At 48.2% G+C, this 17,080-nt stretch overlaps 1 long non-coding RNA gene across 1 annotated transcript; it reads left to right on the forward strand.

Annotated features, from left to right (window-relative positions):
* The first annotated feature begins 4,914 nt into the window (after positions 1-4,914).
* LOC142295742 (uncharacterized) lies at positions 4,915-16,650 on the forward strand. The gene is made up of 3 exons (XR_012751541.1): positions 4,915-5,057; positions 13,950-14,337; positions 16,489-16,650. It is a non-coding gene; the product is annotated as an uncharacterized LOC142295742 (long non-coding RNA).
* The last annotated feature ends 430 nt before the right edge of the window (positions 16,651-17,080 follow it).

The raw sequence follows: 17,080 nt of genomic DNA on the forward strand, positions 1-17,080 counted from the left end.
GCCGGGCTGTGTGCGGGGATGATGAAGGGGGCGGTACTGCCGGGGTGTGTGCAGTGATGATGATGGGTGCGGTAGTGTCGGTGTGTGCGGTGATGATGAGTGCGGTAGTGCCGGTGTGTGTGCGGTGATGATGAGTGAGGTAGTGCCGGGGTGTGTGCAGTGATGATGATGGGGGCGGTAGTGCCAGTGTGTGCAGCAATGATGATGGGGCGGTAGTGTCGGGGTGTGTGCGGTGATGATGAGTGAGATAGTGCCGGCTGTGTGGTGATGATGGGGGCTCGCTCTCTCTCGGCTTAACGCAACGTGTTATTTCACAGGAATCCGTTGCCTTTATATCACACTATTTACAACGCATCCGTCAAATGCGTCACACAACACATTGTGTCAGATGCCGTTCAACGCAAGTGTGAAAGTACCTTCTGCTGTCAGGAGACATGGAGCCGAGCTGAATGGCAGAGCAAGCATCCAGCACGCATACATTCTGCATCAATTCTGCAATTCATACATTCACATGTGCTGCCAAATCGCTGCAGAATTATATGCATGGACACTACACAATGTGCGCAATGTTAATAATAATATCCAAATTGAGTGTATAGTGTGCGGGGAGGGGCGGGGGTTCCTGAAATAATGGCGATCTCCATTTTTTTTTTTCTAACCGCGCGTACAGTGGGGCGGGCCAGGCTGTCAGCCAATCACACACACACACAGCAAAGTGCATTTTTTGCACACAAGCAAGGGCATGTGTCATTGGCTGTGTATGTCACATGTCCTTGCCCTATAAGGACTTCTGAGTAGTTTCACTTTTGGACACCGTAGAAGGAGTTTACTCTGTGTATACGTACTTCATACAAGAACTGGCTCATCTGGATCGATCCGTGCACCTCCTGATTTGTCCTGTGGCTTCTACGCTGGTAAGCTGAACCTTTTTTTTGTGTTTTCTATGTGTTTGTATGTGTTTGTGTGTGCCTGCCATTGTTTTCAATGGGGTTCGAAGGTGTTCGTCGAACGTTCGTCGAACGTTCGATGAACTTACACTCCATTCGACGAACCAAACTCAAATACTAAGGGGGTGGCTCATCTCTAGTGTTCATGTCATTTAAGGTCGTATTTAATTAATTATAAGACTTTCGAAGGACCAGATAATTTTGAGTATGTCTTCATATGCAGTATATAATCTATAGAAAAAATAAGTAATATAAAATATATAAAGTTTATTGATTTATTACCATATTTTTCGCTTTATAAGACGCACCTGATTATAAGACGCACCCCCAAATTTGGTGAAAGAAAAGAGAATTTTTTTTTTAATGTTAAATGGGGTCCGTCTTATAATGCCAGTGTCCATCTAACAAATCATATAGGGTATATGTCCCTCATAGCCCCCCATACTAAAATTAGCCCCCTTAATCTGGATATGGCCCCCTTATATTGAATATAGCCCCATTGTGCTGGCACACGTCCCCCAGTGATGCCACATGTCCCCCATTGATGGCACATGTGCCGTTTTGCTGGCACACGTCCCCTATTGCTGGCACATGTCCCCTATTGCTGGCACATGTCTCCTATTGATGGAACACGTCCCCTATTTATAGCACACGTCCCCCTGTGCTGGAACACGTCCCCTATTGCTCGCACATATCCCCTACAGCTGGCACAGGTCTCCTATAAATGGCACACGTCTCCTACAGCTGGCACAGGTCTCCTATGGATGGCACACGTCCCCCTGTGCTGCCCATGGTCCCCTATGGATGGCACACATCCCCCTGTGCTGCCAGTGGCCCCCTATGGATGGCACACGTCCCCCTGTGTTTGATATGGCCCCCTATTGATGGCACACATCCCCCTGTGTTAGATATGGCCCCCTATGGATGGCACACCTCCCCCTGTGTTAGATATGGCCCCCTATGGATGGCACACCTCCTCTGTGTTAGATATGGCCCCCTTTGGATGGCACACCTCCCCCTGTGTTAGATATGGCCCACTATGGATGGCACACCTCCTCCTGTGTTAGATGTGGCCCCCTATGGATGGCAAACCTCCCCCTGTGTTAGATATGGCCCCCTGTGGATTGCACACCTCCCCCTGTGTTAGATATGGCCCCCTATGGATGGCACATCTCCCCTGTGTTAGATATGGCCCCCTATGGATGGCACACCTCCCCCTGCGTTAGATATTGCCCCCATGCTGCTGCCCATAGTAAATTAAACACTTCACTTCTCTATGCTGTCCTCCCTCGTGTCTCCCTCCATGCTGGTGAGCTCCTGCACTTCCTGGTTCTCGGTGCTGGTCATGGGATCGGCACAGCAGAGTGATATCATCTCTGCGTGCCTGATCACAGCGGCAGCAGAGATCGGGAGATCAGCGCTGGAGGAGGTAAATAAAGAGTTTTTTATTTTACTATGGGCAGCAGCATGGGGGCCTTATCTAACACAGGGGGGCATGTGCTATGAAAGGGGGCGCAGGCAGATATAATATGCGTCGCTGTCCCAGCTCGTCACCGTGGTGCGGTTTCAGCACCACGGTAATGGACAGAGGCAGTGCATATTATATGAGCGGGAGCAGGAGATCTAATGCAGCTTTCACTAGCCCCCAGCACCACTCCAGAGCTGCCCCCACCTCCACTGGACTCTAGTATATATATATATATATTTATCCCCCCCTTCGGATTATAAGACGCACCCCCTAATTTCCCCCAAAATTTGAGGGAACAAAAGTGTGTCTTAGGCTACATTCACATGACCGTTCCGTTTTTGCGGGTCGCAAAAAACGATCCGTTTTTTTCACAGATGCATCTGTCTGGCATCCGTGTGACATCCGTTCCGTTCCATATACGGTCCGTGTGTCATCCGTGTGTCATCCGTGTGCCTTCCGGGTTTTTTTGCGGACCGCAAAAAACGGAAGCAGCAAGAAAGATAAATAGATGAGTAGATACAGAGATGGATAGATACATATAGAGACAGAGAGAGAGAGGGATGAATGAATGAATGAATGAATGAATGAATGAATGAATAGAAGGATAGATAGATGGATGGATGGATAGATAGATAGATAGATAGATAGATAGATAGATAGATAGATAGAAAGATGTGAAAGACATATATAATGTCCTACCCCCCTGCATATTCTAAGCTGGCACCCTTTTGTGACTTTCATGTGGCACTAAAGGGTGCTTAGCCTTGTATTTAGCCAAAAAAACAAACAAAACAAAAAACATGAAGTTCCCCCCAAATTGGATCCCCAGCCAAGGTAAAGCGGACAGCTGTGGTCTGGTATTCTCAGACTAGGGAGGTCCACTGTTATTGGACACTCCCCAGCCTAAAAATTGCAGGCTGCAGCCGCCCCAGAAGTGGCGCATCCATTAGATGTGCCACACCTGGCGCTTTGCCCCAACTCAACCCGTTGCCCTGGTGCGGTGGCAAACGGGGTAAAATAAGGGGTTGATGCCAGATGTGTAATTGCACTTGGCATCAGGCCCTGGGGTTAGTGATGTCACGTGTCTATCAGACACCTGACATCACTAACCCAGTCAGTAATAAAAAAAAAATTGACAACAAAAAAAGTTTTATTTGAAAAAATACTCCCCAAAACATTCCCTCTTTCACCAATTTATAGAAAAGAACAATCAAATCCGGGTCCGGCATTATCCAATAAGGAGGTCCCACGACGATCCATACCATAGTCACTGTCCTAGTCAATATAGAACAGAATGTTCTTCATTGGCTGGGAGAGCAGTGCAGTTACCTGAGCTAACATCAATAGGTCAGCCCAGGTCACTGCAGGGGATGACGAGCGCTGCTGTCAGGAGGTTAGATGAGATCATTACCTGCTGTGATGATCTCCTGCTCTCCTGACGTCAGCGCTGTCACTGCCTTCCATTGCCCGCCATGTTCACAGCGAAGAATCGCGGGAGCCTGTGACGTCACCGCTAATGACAGTCTCGGGCTGCCCGCGAGACTTGATGTCAGAACGTTGCGGGCAAACGAAGGCAGTGACAGCGCTGACGTCAGGAGAGCAGGAGATCGTCACAGCAGGTAATGATCTCATCTAAACTCCTGACAGCAGCGCTCGTCTGCAGTGTGAGAAGCTGCTGACACTACAGTGCGGGCAGACACTGACACACTGCAGTGTGAGCAGCCGCCGGGCTGGCAGGGAGCGGGGCACAGACTGCACGGGCACCCGATGGAAGTCACACGGAAGTGCTTCCGTGCAGCTTCCAGGGATTTTGCTGGCCCATTGACTTGTATTGAGTCACGGTCCGTTATCACGGAACAGAATAGGACATGTTCCATAATAACAGAATGGACATACGGACTCCGATGTGTTTTTTTGTAGGATCGGTTGCACACGGAAGTGCTACCGTGTGTCATCCGATCCTACACAAAACACATTGAACAGATGGTCCTGTCCGTGCATCCGCAAAAATACAGGAACTGACCAGGACAAACGGAACGGTCATGTGCATGATCCCTTAAAAAGCGAAAAATACGGCAAGTATAAAATATGGAAAGATAAAAGGTAATGAAAAAAGTACAAACACGCACCACAAGGACTGCACAGCAGGGGAACAAGTAGGAACAGCAACAAGGTGTCTCACAACAGTACTTAAAGAAAAAAATATTTTATATATATATATATATATATATACAGTATATATATATACAGTATATATATATATATATATATATATATACAGTATATATATATTTTTATATATATAGATATCTATATAAGAGTGTCCCCAAAATTGGGTGTACACATGTCAAGGTGAACACTTTGAAATGTTCACTAGTTGCCTGCTCATGACCTAATTGATATGGATCAAGTGCATGTAACGCTGCGCTGTGTGTTCCCCGGGGCAGGTGGTGATGGTGCAGCTGAGGTGTTCTTGCTTCCCACAGGTGGAGCGGGACCCTGAGGTAACTGTTGGAAATATGAAAAATCTATGATGGCAGGTTGTGACGCCGGAGGAATGGAGACGACACCGTGGCTTTGCAACAATAGTCTTTTACTCACTGTACCAGCTTAGTCCAGTGATGGGCATCCGCCGATCCCAAGTAAGTCTGAGGCCAGTACTAGTACACCCTTCATTTGCCTTTCCTGGTCGTCTCGACTGCGCTGACTTTCACCCGCCGATCCTGCGCCTACACACACAGGGGTCGTGGACCTTTAAAGAAACTTCTGCCTTCTTGGCTCCCTGATCCTCTGTGTCCCCCTTCCAGTGGATTTGTGTGCTGCTTGTGGCCCAAAGGTACATACAGCCACCCTGGCCTCCAGTGTTACTAGAAAGTCCTAAAGTCTTTTCCTAGCCTAGGGACTGGGACCCCGTTTGCGACCAAATCCCTCTACTTTGAGATGTTGCTTGTGGAACAAGACTATAGAGGAGTCTGGCACAATCCCCTAAGTCGCTGGGATTCTCCCTTCAGTGTCACCTGGGTCGAGCGAGACCCCCAGGGTCTTCACCCCTAGATGGTCTCCTACCAGCTGTCAACTCACTCTGTCAACTGACAACTGTCAACTTTCAAACTTAGCTCCGCCTACTCACCCCAGACACCTCACCCACCAAGCTCCACCCCAAGGCTGGTTCTAGAGATTAGTGCATGGGGCTTAAGTGCCATAACCAGACAACTGGTCAACGAGCATTAATGGGACCTGCCCCTGCCCTGATCTAATGTGTAAAGCAAGAAGGCCTGCGGAGACACCATCACATGTTTCTCAACGCTGGCAGGAAACTAGCCAGGTCTTTCACCGGGAAGGAACAACCACGGGAAGAGCAGTCTCCAGTCAAGGAGACCAGCTATGCCAAACATGGTATCCATCCACAGACAGCCGTTTCGGGGTATTTGCCCCTCATCAGTGTGGAGTAGGAATCTGGCTAGTGGGAGCATTGCCTAGTAAAAGACTATGTGAGCAAGGATGGTTGACCTTAGGGAGATCAACATCCACCACTGCGGAGACACCATCACGTGTTTCTCAACGCAGTGATTCTAGAGCAATGCCCCCTGGGAAATATTCAAAGCAAGAAGGCCTGCGGAGACACCATCACATGTTTCTCAACGCTGGCAGGAAACTAGCCAGGTCTTTCACCGGGAAGGAACAACCACGGGAAGAGCAGTCTCCAGTCAAGGAGACCACCTATGCCAAACATGGTATCCATCCACAGAAAGCCGTTTCGGGGTATTTGCCCCTCATCAGTGTGGAGTAGGAATCTGGCTAGTGGGAGCATTGCCTAGTAAAAGACTATGTGAGCAAGGATGGTTGACCTTAGGGAGATCAACATCCACCACTGCGGAGACACCATCACGTGTTTCTCAACGCAGTGATTCTAGAGCAATGCCCCCTGGGAAATATTCAAAGCAAGAAGGCCTGCGGAGACACCATCACATGTTTCTCAACGCTGGCAGGAAACTAGCCAGGTCTTTCACCGGGAAGGAACAACCACGGGAAGAGCAGTCTCCAGTCAAGGAGACCACCTATGCCAAACATGGTATCCATCCACAGACAGCCGTTTCGGGGTATTTGCCCCTCATCAGTGTGGAGTAGGAATCTGGCTAGTGGGAGCATTGCCTAGTAAAAGACTATGTGAGCAAGGATGGTTGACCTTAGGGAGATCAATATCCACCACTGCGGAGACACCATCACGTGTTTCTCAACGCAGTGATTCTAGAGCAATGCCCCCTGGGAAATATTCGAAGCAAGAAGGCCTGCGGAGACACCATCACATGTTTCTCAACGCTGGCAGGAAACTAGCCAGGTGTTTCACCGGGAAGGAACAACCACGGGAAGAGCAGTCTCCAGTCAAGGAGACCACCTATGCCAAACATGGTATCCATCCACAGACAGCCGTTTCGGGGTATTTGCCCCTCATCAGTGTGGAGTAGGAATCTGGCTAGTGGGAGCATTGCCTAGTAAAAGACTATGTGAGCAAGGATGGTTGACCTTAGGGAGATCAACATCCACCACTGCGGAGACACCATCACGTGTTTCTCAACGCAGTGATTCTAGAGCAATGCCCCCTGGGAAATATTCAAAGCAAGAAGGCCTGCGGAGACACCATCACATGTTTCTCAACGCTGGCAGGAAACTAGCCAGGTCTTTCACCGGGAAGGAACAACCACGGGAAGAGCAGTCTCCAGTCAAGGAGACCACCTATGCCAAACATGGTATCCATCCACAGACAGCCGTTTCGGGGTATTTGCCCCTCATCAGTGTGGAGTAGGAATCTGGCTAGTGGGAGCATTGCCTAGTAAAAGACTATGTGAGCAAGGATGGTTGACCTTAGGGAGATCAACATCCACCACTGCGGAGACACCATCACGTGTTTCTCAACGCAGTTATTTTAGAGCAATGCCCCCTGGGAAATATATTATATATATATTATTATATTATATATAATATTTCCCAGGGGGCATTGCTCTAGAATCACTGCGTTGAGAAACACGTGATGGTGTCTCCGCAGTGGTGGATGTTGATCTCCCTAAGGTCAACCATCCTTGCTCACATAGTCTTTTACTAGGCAATGCTCCCACTAGCCAGATTCCTACTCCACACTGATGAGGGGCAAATACCCCGAAACGGCTGTCTGTGGATGGATGCCATGTATGGCATAGGTGGTCTCCTTGACTGGAGACTGCTCTTCCCGTGGTTGTTCCTTCCCGGTGAAAGACCTGGCTAGTTTCCTGCCAGCGTTGAGAAACATGTGATGGTGTCTCCGCAGGCCTTCTTGCTTTGAATATTTCCCAGGGGGCATTGCTCTAGAATCACTGCGTTGAGAAACACGTGATGGTGTCTCCGCAGTGGTGGATGTTGATCTCCCTAAGGTCAACCATCCTTGCTCACATAGTCTTTTACTAGGCAATGCTCCCACTAGCCAGATTCCTACTCCACACTGATGAGGGGCAAATACCCCGAAACGGCTGTCTGTGGATGGATACCATGTTTGGCATAGGTGGTCTCCTTGACTGGAGACTGCTCTTCCCGTGGTTGTTCCTTCCCGGTGAAAGACCTGGCTAGTTTCCTGCCAGCGTTGAGAAACATGTGATGGTGTCTCCGCAGGCCTTCTTGCTTTGAATATTTCCCAGGGGGCATTGCTCTAGAATCACTGCGTTGAGAAACACGTGATGGTGTCTCCGCAGTGGTGGATGTTGATCTCCCTAAGGTCAACCATCCTTGCTCACATAGTCTTTTACTAGGCAATGCTCCCACTAGCCAGATTCCTACTCCACACTGATGAGGGGCAAATACCCCGAAACGGCTGTCTGTGGATGGATACCATGTTTGGCATAGGTGGTCTCCTTGACTGGAGACTGCTCTTCCCGTGGTTGTTCCTTCCCGGTGAAAGACCTGGCTAGTTTCCTGCCAGCGTTGAGAAACATGTGATGGTGTCTCCGTAGGCCTTCTTGCTTTGAATATTTCCCAGGGGGCATTGCTCTAGAATCACTGCGTTGAGAAACACATGATGGTGTCTCCGCAGTGGTGGATGTTGATCTCCCTAAGGTCAACCATCCTTGCTCACATAGTCTTTTACTAGGCAATGCTCCCACTAGCCAGATTCCTACTCCACACTGATGAGGGGCAAATACCCCGAAACGGCTGTCTGTGGATGGATACCATGTTTGGCATAGGTGGTCTCCTTGACTGGAGACTGCTTTTCCCGTGGTTGTTCCTTCCCGGTGAAAGACCTGGCTAGTTTCCTGCCAGCGTTGAGAAACACGTGATGGTGTCTCCGCAGGCCTTCTTGCTTTGAATATTTCCCAGGGGGCATTGCTCTAGAATCACTGCGTTGAGAAACACGTGATGGTGTCTCCGCAGTGGTGGATGTTGATCTCCCTAAGGTCAACCATCCTTGCTCACACTGATCTAATGTGTAAGCCAACAATTGGGTGTCTGCAGGTTTTTGGTATGTGAACCGGTAGATGGCCTCTTTCCTACCCAGGATGGGGCACCACACCTCCGGCTGAGGTGCAGTACCTTTGTGGCGATGGTAGCCTCACGGGCGCCACATTTGCATGAAAGAATTAACATCAGACATGCAGTTGGATGTGAATCTCTCCTTGATCAGAGTATGGCGCAGCTCCAAGAGCCTTTATTTCAACAGAGCGTCAACTTACATAAACTAGGAAATAGGGGTGTGGTCGGCTCCACAGTGGGCATGCCTGGATGTGTCCATTGGTGGTCAGTGGATTAGTCAATGAGGTCATCATTGGCTTGGTCCATGAGGTCATCAGTGGGTTTGTCCTCTAGATTGGCTAGTGGGTCTTCTCCTTATATGGTGATCTTCTTACATCTGGACTTTCCCTGCATTCCCTGCATACCAAGGAAGGGTGTGGAGGACATCAAGCGGCAGCCATCTTTGATCTCTGTCACGTGTATGTGTCTGAACAAACTATGTAAGGTGAAATAATACATTTCATTGGTGATTTCCCACAATCCCCTATGTATCAAGGTTAACTAATTATTTGATCCAATAGCCCTGTACATCTGCAAATACTCATCTCATCCAACTTCCCACCAATCAGACACTCTCTTCATCACTGTTCCAACTCCCAAATCTTTCTTTATTAATATGTGCAGTCACCTCTTAGTCATCTACTTCCCTCTACATTTGCAAATTCATCAGCTTTCAATGTAACCTGCATATTGGATTTGTCTGAATGAGGGAATATGGTTATCTTCAGTACAGTTTCAGTATAATTATTTAATGATTTAAAATTCAATCTTTAAGTACTACAAACTTTTACTAATACTTAATGTGTTATTCAGTGGGTGCACCTTTGTCAGCTTCACTGAGGGCTATACTTGTGAAAAGATGGCCCCCACAGCACATGGTTTCTTTTTACAGAATGGTTGGAGCATGTGGGGGAAGGGAAACTGACCTTACATTTGGTCAAACTAGAAGTTAACTTCCTTCAAACATCCGCCACTCACTTCATGTCTTTGTCTTAACCATGCTCTGGCCACCATCTTAGCTGTACACTCATGCTATGGCCACCAATTTAACTGTACACATCATGCTGTGGCCACCATTTTAGATTTGAACACACCCATGCTTTGGCAACCGTTTTTGATTTGAACACAACCATGCGTTGGCCACCATTTTGGATTTGAACACAACCATGCTTTGGCCACCATTTTGGATTTAAACACAACACATGCTCTGACCACCATTTTGGATTTGAACACACCCATGCTTTGGCAGTCATTTTAGATTTGAATATACCATATGCTTTGGCAGCCATTTTGGATTTGAACACATCACCTGCTCTGGTCACCATTTTGGATTTTAACACAACACATGCTTTGGCAGCCTTTTTAATTGTACACCTAACATTCTTTTGCAATCAATTTCTTCACATTATTTGACAAACAAGCAAAAAGACAGGGGAGATGACTCACAGCTGACTCCCAACTGGGGTACTAAGAAAGGTTTGTTAATCTACAGCAGATGTCTCCGATCTGTCCCTGCCCAGCAATGGGGTCCCTGCCTGATTTCCACGTTCCATAATTCACTAAAAACACCTCCAGTGTCACCCCTGGCTACAAGGGCGCCTATACCAGCCGATTCATGTCCAGAGCTCTTTCTAACTCTAAGACACCTTACTGTTATGATCCGGAACCATGGAAGACCACCACAAATCATTGGCAAAAAGGTGACAAGAGCATTGGCAACTAATCTGGCCGCCATCCCCTTACTAACCATCACAACTAGAAGTAGCCGAGGGGTGAACTAACATCCTGTGCACCGCGAACCCAGCCGGAGAACTAACTATCCTAAAGGTAGGAAAGATGAATAACTCTCTGCCTCAGAAAATAGACAAGAATAGCAAGCCCCCCACATTCAAAGACTGCGGTGATATAGGAAAAACACAATACACAGGTAGATGACAGGATTAGCAAAAGGCGAGGCCCCCGCTGACTAAAATAGGAAAGGACAGGAAAGGGAATGATGGTGGCCAGAGAAAAACCCTGCAAAATACCAACTTCCTGATAGTACAAAAAGGCCCTCAGATCGCTCGATCTGAACTCCGTCCTATACCAGGTGCCCTTGTCATACCAATGAACAGAAAACAAGAATTATAACAAATTCAACAAGCCACAAACACATGAACCCAAAGGAGCTATACTCCACACAGAACTGCAGGGAGTTCCTCAACAATCCACTGAGGGGGAAAATCCCTGGAAGGAAAAAAACTGAAACCAACCACAACAAATGACAAACCCAGATAAGCAAAATAACCAGACAATAAATAAAGAGCAATCACTTATCTGGAGTAGATGTGGTGTAGAGCAGGATTAAGCAGGCTGAAAATACAAAGAACAACTGACATCCGGCAACAGCCTGCAATCAGACCAGGACTTAAATAAGCAGAGAGTTAGCAAAGGAAACACCCACTGCACAACACACCTGGTCCAAGTCCAAACCATTCCTGGCCACCAGAGGGAGCCTCCCAGCAGCCAAAACATAACTAACATTCACAACACCTTACTTAAGTTTGATTTGCATCCAGTGCTCTTTCTAGATCCCAGAAACCACTTCAAATGAGTCAGATTTATGTCCTGAGCCTCGTTCTAGACTCCAAAAACACTTCAATTAGGCTAGATTTACATCTTGTGCTTCATTCTAGACCTCAAAAACCACTTCATTTAGGTCAGATTTACATCCTTAGCTTTATTCTAGACCTCAAAAACCAAGCCTCTATCTGGGCTCTGTACCTGGCTCTGCCTCTAGCCTCTAGCTGGGCTCTGTACCTAGCTCTGCACCTAGCCTCTACCTGGGCTACCTACCTGGCTCTGCACCTAGCCTCTACTTGGGCTCTGTACCTGGCTCTGCACCTAGCCTGTACCTGGGCTCTGTACCTGGCTCTGCACCTAGCCTCTACCTGGGCTCTGTACCTGGATCTGCCTATAGCCTCTACCTGGGCTCTGTACCTAGCTCTGCACCTAGCTTCTACTTGGGCTTTGTACCTGCCTCTTCATCTAGCCTCTACCTTCGGCTCTGCACCTAGCCTCTACCTGGGCTCTGTACTTGGCTCTGCACCTAGCCTCTACCTGGGCTCTGTACCTGGCTCTGCAAATAGCCTCTACCTGAGCTCCATACCTGGCTCTGCACCTAGCCTCTACCTGGGCTCTGTACCTGGCTCTGCACCTAGCCTCTACCTGTGCTTTGTACCTCCAGAACCACAAACCGTATCACAGGCAACAACCGTGAACCATACGACAGGGAACGTCCTCCACATCTCATGAGGAGGGAGGTGACCAGTCTCCGTTTTGGGGTGTCCAGCTCGTCGGGCCGTTCCAATCACCAATCCTCAGAGTTTAGGCCGTATCCTCTGGTGGCCCCACGTTGGGTGCCAAAATGTTAGGGTGAACACTTTGAAATATTCACTAGTTGCCTGCTGCTGACCTAATTGGCATGGATCAAGTGCATGCACGAAATAATTGACACCAGACACACAGTCAGATGTGAATCTCTCATTGATCACAGTATTGCGCAGCTCCAAGAGCCTTTATTTCCACAGAACATTGACTTATATAAGCTAGGAAAAAGGGGCATGGTCGGCTCCACAGTGGGCATGCCCGAATGTGTCAATTGGTGGTCAGTGGATTAGTGAATGAGGTCATCAGTGGGTTGGTCCATGAGGTCATCAGTAGGTGGATCCATGAGGTCATCGAGAGACACAGGAAAGACTGCAGATTATAAAAATCAGCAGACTTACCGTGTTCTCATGAGGAGGGAGGTGATCAGTCTCCGTCTCGGGGTGTGTAGCTTGTCATCAGGGTTTAGGGCATCTCCTCTGGTGGCCCCACGTTTGGCGCCAAAATGTTAGGGTGAACACTTTGAAATGTTCACTAGTTGCCTGCTCCTGACCTAATTGGTATGGATCAAGTACATGCACAAAAGAATTGACACCAGACACACAGTCAGATGTGAATCTCTCCTTGATCAGAGTGTGGCGAAGCTCCAAGAGCCTTTATTTCAACAGACCATCGACTTATATAAACTAGGAAAAAGGGGCGTGGTCTGCTCCACAGTGGGTATGCCCGAAAGTTGCCTGCTCCTGACCTAATTGGTATGGATCAAGTGCATGCACGAAAGAATTGACAACAGACACACAGCCAGATGTGAATCTCTCCTTGATCAGTGGGCATGCCCGAATGTGTCCATTGGTGGTTAGTGGATTAGTCAATGAGGTCATCAGTGGATTGGTCCATGAGGTCATCAGTGGGTGGATCCATGAGGTCATCAGTGGATGGATACATTAGGTCATCAGTGGGTTAGAGCATGAGGTCACCAGTGGGTTGGTCCATGAGGTCATCAGTGGATTGGTCCTCTAGGTTGGCTAGTGGGTCTTCTTATATGGTGATCTTCTTACATCATGACATTCCCTGCATACCAGTGCAGGGTGTAGAGGACAGGAAGCTGAAGTCATCTTTGATCTATGTCACGTGTTGTCACGCTCCCCGATCCCCATGCTGCGCTCCCCGGCCCTCGTGCTGCGCCCCCTGGTCCTCGTACTGCGCTCCCCGGTCCCCGTGCTGCGCTCCCTGGTTCCCGTGCTATGCTCCCCGGTTCCCGACGGCGCGCTCCGCTCACCACTCCCGCTCCCGGTTCTCCTGCTCCTTCTCCCTCGCCAGGATCCTCCAGGCGTTCCCGCTCCAGGCGTCCCTCTGCATCATAGGACACCCTGCCCGGCACTCCTGCTTCCTCAGCGCTGCTTCCTTCCCTGGTATCTGGCACTCAGGCCTCGCGCATGCGCGTTAGGGCGCACGCGCGGTCATTCACCCTTTCTTAAAGGGCCAGCACCCAGAAACAGGATATTGGCTTGCAGGTACAGGGTATAAGAGGATTCTTATTCCAGGTGGGCGGGGCCTGTTCTACGTGTTTGTTAGACTAGGAGTTCAGGTCCCCTTATTGCTTTGCTCTGTATTAACCCTGTCCTGTCTCGTAGAGCCTGTCCTGCCACGCCAGCCGCTCCGAACCACGTCCATTACAGTACCCTGACGGTGACTTCGGCGGATGTTCCACCACCTCTGCAGCTCCGCCAGTCTCCAGTCCCTGGCTCCGTTGGGTGACCCGTCCCATCGCTCAGCAGGTTCCGGATCCCGCCTGACCCTTCAACCCGGCCTCGGACCCTGAGCCTCGTCACCCGGACTACCGTCCAGAACTCCGTGTGTTCAGCAACATCCACCTTTCCAGCTCCCCTACGGACTGTCTGGCTACCAATAGTGCTTCGGCTGCCGTGCATCAAGACCCTCTGGCGGGGTGACCGGCCTGGCTGCCTCCTCAAGGGAAACCGGTGTATGGTCCAGAGTTTCCACCACCCGGACGTAACACGTGTATGTATCTGAACAAACTATGTAAGGTGAGATAATATGTTTCCCACAATCACCTACCTCTCAAGGTTAATTAAGTATTTGATCCAATAGCTCTCCTCAACACACAATCTCAATAAGGTGCACAAAGATAAAATACAACAATTAAATACTGTATCAGTGAGGTGCACTGTAATGGAGAGATGAGATATACTAGAGAAAGCGTAGGCAGAGCACATGAATTGGCCAAAATATATAGATGCAGATCACAATCTGTTGCCTTACAAGGTATATGCTGATCAAAAGATTACATATGGCAAAATGCAGAAAACAGGCAGAGCCCAACAATATATAAAGATAGTAAGTATCCAGAACCACAAGTGTTTACCTGAGGTCATGTCCCACTGCTGCTGTGCCGACACCAAGATGCTACATGTGTTTCGGCGTGTAGACTTTGTCAGGGGGTTTTATGTCTTGATACATAGAACCGTAGAATTCAAAGAGGGTGTACTTAGTTTTTCTCATGATAGTATATTCTTTAACTTTATTTGTGTGTGATGCAACAGAATTGACGGCACTTGAAAGTTAAAAGTGAATGCAAGTTAATATCAGCACTATGGTATTTTCAAGGAATATGGGTCTAGAAATTCTGGTTGCATGTTAGCTGTGGAGTTAACTGAGCATCCACCATTCATGGGAATAGAGGAAAGTGCACTAGTAAGGCAACTGACAATTGGGTTATAAAAGGCAACACAGAAATGTAATCAGCATGCTCTCACCATGCCACCATAGAGTTCAGAGAAATTAACCTCTTCACGCCAGGGCCAATTTTTGTTTTTGCATTTTATTTTGCCCTCCTCTTCTTCCACTAATCATAACCTTTTTAATTTTTCTGCCCAGATAGATGTATGAGGGCTTTATTTTTGCATGATGAGTTGTACTTTTGAGTTACCCCTTTTTAACATAGAATGTACTGGAATATGGGGAAAAAATTCAAAATCTGTTAAAATTGCAAAAGAAATGCAATTCTGACATAGTTTTCTGGGATTTGTTTTTATACCTGCAGTGATGCTACATATGTGTATTTTTTTAAAATACTTTTATTTTTAATGGAGATATATGGTGGTTATTTTTGTACTTTTTATATTATTTAAACATTTTTTTTTACTTTTTAATCTATTGGATAATCCCTTAGGAGACTTGAACCTGTGATTGATTGCCTATATTATATACAGCAATACTTTTCTTTTGTTGTATATAGTGAAAAGAAAAAATAATAAATGGTAAAAACCACAGTCTCCATTGAAACTGAGCCACAGGCCATGTTCAAGGAGAGCACCATAATGACAGACATGGGGGTCTTAAAGCGCATCAATCACTAGGATTTTTCTATATAACCTAAAACCAGTGCTATACTGGCAGTAATGCTGATTCTATACATACCTTTAGTTGTCAGCTTGGAGGTATAGGTCTTGAAACATAAGCAAATAAAGTTTGTAAATCAGCAGCTTTTTGAATGACAGCAGCTGCAGCAGTTGATAGCTAGGGTGGGTATTCATAGTTATCCCCTCCCCGTTATTTATGCTAATTCTATTATAGAATTGTTTACTTTGTGACTAGAAGGACCTGTGCTGATGTCATACCCATGTGACCAGAAGGGGCAGGGCCTCAGCCAACATAGGTGATTCCAGGGCGCAACATTGTTTGTTGGCTGAGGCACTACCACTTCTGGTTATATGGGTATGATGTCAGCACAGGTCCTGCTAGTCACAAAGTAAACAATTCTGTAATAGAATTAGCAGAAATAACAGGGGGAGGAGATAACTATAAATACCCACCCCAGCTATCAACTGCTGCAGCTGCTGTTGTGGCGCCCCTGAGGCTTCATTCGCCACAGTGTATTGCAGCTCATTCAAGTTGCAGTATTCGCCTCGAGGTAAGGAGGGGGTTAATCACCGGTGTTCCACATTCACACAAAGCTCAGGAGCCTTCTCCCAAGTGGGAATGTCTCAGGGTAGGCGGGGGGGTGGCCATCACTTCCCCCGATCACTGAAGCCAGCCACCTGGGGGTGGGTTCCACTTGGAGTAGAAGAGGAGCAAACTCACACAATCACTAGTCAGTCTACCCGGGACATCAGTTCTGGGACACAACACCACTTCCTTCTCTCTTCACAGGGCCTGGAGCTGGGGGTGCTACCACTCAGCCCAGGTGCCTCACTACTACAAGGACCACTCTGACAAGGGACTTCTTCTTCTTTTCAACACCGGTGACTTCTCCTAACTTACCCGAGGTCGGCGGAGCCCATCACAGCAAGTGACCGGTATTACCTGGGCGAGCGGCACAGCACAAAGAGTGAGTAAAGACACCTGGAACCGCAGCCATAGACTTTGCCTCCATTACTACTCCTCTCATTATCCTCCCCAGGGCCCGCTCAACCTGTGGGGAGCAATACCATCTCCAGCTGCTACCACCATCCGCCCCGGAGGACAGCGACAGCAGCGGCGGCTAATTCCCTGGCCGCATACCACAGGTGGCGTCACCACATTCATCCTACTACTACCCCCATTATCTCTTCCCCACCATTTACTGTACACCTCGGGGAAATAAAGCCGGGCTAGGCCGCCTGTGACATAGCCTGACCCGACCGCCAGCTTCCCGGCAATGAGTAAGTTAACCGCCTGCCTCGTGAGGAGCTACACTGTCCTATTGGCACTCCATGGTCACGTTGCGGGGATCTGATGGACACATGGAATGGTGCACCCATCC

The sequence above is a fragment of the Anomaloglossus baeobatrachus genome, chromosome 1 (assembly GCF_048569485.1).
Source record: "Anomaloglossus baeobatrachus isolate aAnoBae1 chromosome 1, aAnoBae1.hap1, whole genome shotgun sequence".
NCBI classification, from domain to species: Eukaryota; Metazoa; Chordata; class Amphibia; order Anura; family Aromobatidae; genus Anomaloglossus; species Anomaloglossus baeobatrachus.